We start from the raw sequence: 5,715 nt of genomic DNA on the forward strand, positions 1-5,715 counted from the left end.
ATTCAGTTGATGGGTTTACATTAAGGAAGGCTGGTCAGATCAAGTTTTAAGGTGGGTGGTTGTGTTTGGCTGCATAATAACTAGAGGAGAATCTCACCCAATGTGTCATTCATGTCAGTTTTCTGACATGAAAACCAGTGGGTTTCTTTTATTAACACTTCCATATCATTGCTGCAAGAATAAAGCTAGAATATTGTATTACTTTACCAGTGGAATTGGTCTGAGTCAACATGATTTCGACAGACTGGCGATGCACTCAGAGAGTCCATTAGTTTGTGGACACTGACCATATCTTTCAGCCCCATATGACATCTCATTGTCACGGTTTCAGACCCATGGGTGGGCTGCGAGTCACTTGGAAAGTACTGATCTATGGCTGGTCTCACTGTAGCTGCAGACAGTATGGAGCAGGCTGACCTTTTAACCCCGCCACATCCCACCGAAAGCCGACAAGTCAGGAGGGGAGAGGAAACACAGAGGGAGAGGAGAAGAAAGGTTGAACGCATGAAAGGCCAGATGTGTAGAGGGGGAATGACAGTGGAGAGATAAAGCAAACCTCAGATCTTTACTCATCTGCCGACACAAATGTTCCCCCTCCGTCACTCAGCTGATGCCCAGATGGTCCTGAATTAATGCGTCTCGCAGATAAAACAATGTCTAGCTTTAGGAAGTAAAGTCAAGACAGGTAAGAGGAAAAAATTGATGCAGTCAGCGAGTAGGGCAACAACATGCCTATTCATTTTTCAAATTGTGCACATTACAATCACACGCCTCAAAGGTTTTATGGAAATTTTATTTGACAAACCAGCAGAAAGTAGTTAATAATTGTGGTAAAAGATGTTTTTGTTATTTGTTTCACAAATAATCTAAAAAGTGTACTTTTTAGAGTATTTTAGATGTAGTCACCTCCACAAAAATACATTTTTAGTCATTAAAATCACAATAAAATGTAATGAAACAGTTTAAAAACCATGAATGTTTTCACAAAACACTGTACGTTTGTTGAAATATTGCTCAGATATAACCCAAAAAATACAGTAGACAATGACTGTTTCAATAAGGAAAAAAAAAAAACAATCAACTGAAAATATTTTGCATATGAATGTGAAACCCCTAAATGGAGAAGTCAATATTTGAATTTCTTAGTGCAGACTGAAAATACCAAGGTCTCGACCTTCTTCATTAAAGCACTCCGAAATCCTAAAATGAGATTTTAATTACAGCTTTATCTTGACAAGGAGGAAACCAGGTGGCATCCCAAATGATTTCCAATGAGTTATTTCTGGCATCCTGTACTTCTGAAATAAAGATTTTAATTCTTCTTATAGCAAATCGACATGAAAGAGGCGGACTGTGCCTAATTAAGGAGTCTGTGTTGATGAAAAAAAAAACATTAATTGACATCCTCAAGACTGTTTTGTCTGTCATAGTAGAGAGTAATCAACATAAATGGCATAAATACAAGTAAACAGATGCCTGAAATTCAAAACTGCTCATTCACAACTATACATGGCTTTCTACTAATGAGGAAGTGTTCATGAATGGCAATGCAAACAGTTTCACAAGTCTCTCAATCATAAGTGCAGGGTGTAAACAGAAATTGGTAAGATGCATTTTTTGGAATGAAGCAGGAAGAAGCACGTTTGCAGACAGATTAAAACAGCTCTGTCAGACAGAGAGAGAGGTTTTTCTTTGTGCAGTGTGAGCAATTTAACTGTCCCCCAGCCTTTCGCAGAAATTTGTCCACTCAGTCACAATAGGTGATTGTCAGCAGAAAAACCGCATAAAAGCCATCCATTTTGATTTTTAACAAATCTCTCTTGAAGACCTAGAGGACAGCCGGCTGGTTGAAAAAGACACGAATGGGTCACTTTATACTGGAACCGTTGTATGGCACATGAAAAACAGAAAATATAGGATTATTGGGTTAGTGTTCGTTCATATGTTAGGTTTAGATACCAGGGGCTTATTTACATTTAAACTAAAGACAAACTGAAAAGAAATCTGTAAAAGGTTTCTTTTTTCCTAGTGAAGTATGTTTATAGCTTTTGTCAATTTAAACCAATTATACATTTATCACCACTCTCAGGTAAAATGCACACCTTGGAGATATTAAACAGTGTAATATGTAAACAATTCTTATTTTAGTAAGATAAATACATGTTTGAATTTAATTAAGATTGCTGGTTAAGCACTATAGCTCACAACAAAGAAAATAATCCGTAAGATGTTAACAAGAAGAACAGGTCCAATCAGGAAGAATCCATCACACTGGAGATTCAAGTCATTCCAGTCCAATTCATTCCAATACAGAGGCTTACAAATGTGTTCGCACTTCCTGTACATGTTGATATCTTTGATTTTACATTATAGCTACAAAAATTCAACATATTTCTGCAAAAGTTATGAACTTTATGTGGTTGAGCATCATGAAGGTAAGGTTCACATCTCAGTTATTTTTCCTCTCATTTTCCTTCTGCTCACTGAAGGAGTTGGGCTGAGACAAGATGTTTCATCCTGAGATTAGGACATTTTTTCACAGACTTTTGAAAAGGATGTTCCCACTTTGAGGTAGATGCAAACAAGAAGCTGAAAAACAGTTGGAGCAAGACTTACCCCTGTGTTGCATCACCTCTTCTTCACACAACACTTCAAACATCAACAATTATTGTGCAATCCTTAGGTAACCCAACGGTTGGCGCTGCAAAGGTGGATTCAGTGATGTGCAGCTAATGTATTCCATGTTCATTCTTACAATTTCTTTTTAGAAAACCAAAGACGTGAACTGGAGCATAATGAGTTGCTGTTGCTTATTTAAATAGAAAATTAAGTTGAAGAACTTATTTATTGGGGATTTTCACATTAATAGATTTAAGCAACTTACTCAAAACAGCTGTTTTGGAGTTGGGTGGCAAGTGTTTTTGTTTGTTTTGTTTTTCATGAAGGGTCAGGACACATAAATAGTGCAGGGTGATGTCACATAAAACTGGATTAAGCAGACCAATGTCACTCCATTAAAATGTTTTATCCGTTCTCTCTGGACAGGGTTGAAAAAACAAAAACCCACTGCGAATAATCCCCTAGAAGATTACAAAGCAGTTTCAAAAGACCATTTTAAAAGGACGAGGATTATATTTTAAAACAAGCTGTCTTAGTTTGCAATGGCAAATGCTGGCTAAATTTCAAATCTCAGAACAGAGAGAGAATTAATTTCACATGACCTTTTTAGATTACATCTGTGCAGAAAGGAAAGAGCTGAAGAGCCACAAACAGACAGAAAGACACAGACATGCCACTCTGGACATCACAAATGTTTGTACTAATTCAAAGATATTTGCATTTGTGTGTTACTGTAAAGCAGAGGTTCCCAAACTGTGGGGCGCGCCCCCTAGGGGGGGCGCCGTGCCATTGCCAATTTTGTCTTATGAACATTCTTTGACCCAAACCACTGCTGTGTGGCTCTGGCTGTATGGTCAGGGTCTTTGCTCTGCTGTAAGGTCAACCTCCCCTATAATATCAGTTTTTTGATAATCTCTTTAAAAGTTTTCTCCATTCATATTCTCAGTAACTCTCACTGTCATCTTCTGCAAAGAGAATCCCCAAAGCATGACATCAGTTTCAGTGAGGACGGTCTGTTCAGTGTCATGTACCATGTTAGTATTCATGCACACACAGAGCATTGCATGCATGCCAAATGTTGCATTTCTTGTCTAACCAGATTGCCTTGTTCCACATTTGTTTTGTCCCATATGACTTGTGGTAAACTACAAATGTTACTTCCTACAGCTTTTTACCAATAGTTGGTTTATTTTGCCTTTCTATACACTTCTCAGCGACGAAACAAACACTATAGATTTATTTCTGTTTCACGTTTTAAAGACTGAAGTTATGTGGTAAAATACTTACAACCATTATAAAGTAGCATTACCTAAGAGAGGTGAGCTGTATTTCTAAAGAAACATGTTTGTGTTGGACACTTTTTATTTTTTGTTTTTTGTGTTGTTATAATAATCAGACACTCCTGAACATTCAATCAGTTATAACAGGTAAGCAGTTATGTCATTTTATGATCACTAACAATTTATTGGTGGATGACATCCTGATTTTTCAATCTCTAAATTTTCAACCTACAACTGAAAGTCATTTTTAATTTTTTCTTTGCCCTGTGTCCATATGGAGTTGAGGAGGCAGAAAAATTGTCATTTTCCCTTTAAAATATGAAAGTTTAGCTATTATCACATTATCATGTGTAAAAGTTAATATTCCCAAATATTTTAATTGATGTGTTCTGTAAAGAATAATTTATTTACAAGTTCTAAAGTTGAGGAAAATGCCTGCCAATCATTGAGATTTATAGAGAAAAGGTAAACAGATACAGACACAACATATAATACAACAATGTGGGATTAATAAAAAGTATGTGTAATACCTGCCAAAAAAAAAAATGTCAGAATGTACTTTTAATCTAACAAACAAGCTTTATTGGAACACACATTCTAATTTACTAAATAAGACTGTATGCTTCCTTCTGTTTCATACGAGGGAAATAAATTTGATCAATTTTAATTAATTTTTATGTTGGATTAAGTGTTGGAAAATGCAAACGCACTTGTTAAACATTTATGTGCTCAATTAACCAAAAGATTTTAGGCTTTCACACATCAATTATATTTATGCTGATGATAAATTCCACACAGGTGGACTTTATTAATTAGGAGCAGAACAGAATATGTTGAAGTTTCGGGGTGTAGTGTGAGAATATGTAAATAAAACGCCAAAGGCTATGATTTTTTTTTTTGCAAGGCACTGTCTCTTACTTCATGCATTAGGTATATAGTATACAAATATTACCACATACAGTCCAATATTCCCTGCTGTCCACACGCAACTCTGTGTTGTCACACACTGACTCACTGACAAAGTCATGCATGAGGGCGAGACCCAGAACACCCACAGCATCAAAGCTGCAGGGCAAATGTGTTTAGTGACTCCTTTTACTCATGCCTTTCTGCCTGATATGGCGGCTAATGTGATATAATTAAGATTGCATTGCTCAGACACATTTCAACAGCTGACTCAGAACTAGAGGGCAGAAGAGTCTCTTTGCAACATGCACAGAGAGAAGCTGAGAGGAGCAAGGTGAAAATAGATGCAGAACAACTCGAACATGCTGATGGTGTGTAAGTCAGGTAGAAAAGTAATATGCAAGAGCCTGAGGGCCTGTTTTATACAGAAAATATAAAATGTCAGATTCTGATCTATGTGAAGCCCTCTCCTTTATTTAAAAAGAACAGGTAAAAAAAAAAAAACATTTGTAAGATACTGCTAACTGGTTAACAAAAATCCTTGAAGAAATCCAAATTGAAACATTAAATTCTTAATATTTAGAATCTTACCTACAGAAACATCTGTGACATTTTCCGGTTTAAATTAAGATTATTCAACAAACAACTAAACTTATTCAAAGTCTATTAAAATTAAAGAAATACCGGTTAGGTGTACATCTTAACTTTCTTCCTGACTTTAACAGTACTGCTAAATTCTATAGTAAAATATATTTACATGTAAATAATATAGTATGTTAAAAGCACTGACCAGACATTAGTTTTCTCAACATTAGTTTCATTAAAATTTTAAAAAACAAATAGAAACAAATCTGAATCTACCTCCAAATTGTTATCCTATGTGAAGTTTTAGGCACCCAAGAGAATCAGC

The sequence above is a fragment of the Poecilia mexicana genome, unplaced genomic scaffold, assembly GCF_051168715.1.
Source record: "Poecilia mexicana isolate PSO_F unplaced genomic scaffold, ASM5116871v1 scaffold_4, whole genome shotgun sequence".
Lineage (NCBI taxonomy): Eukaryota > Metazoa > Chordata > Actinopteri > Cyprinodontiformes > Poeciliidae > Poecilia > Poecilia mexicana.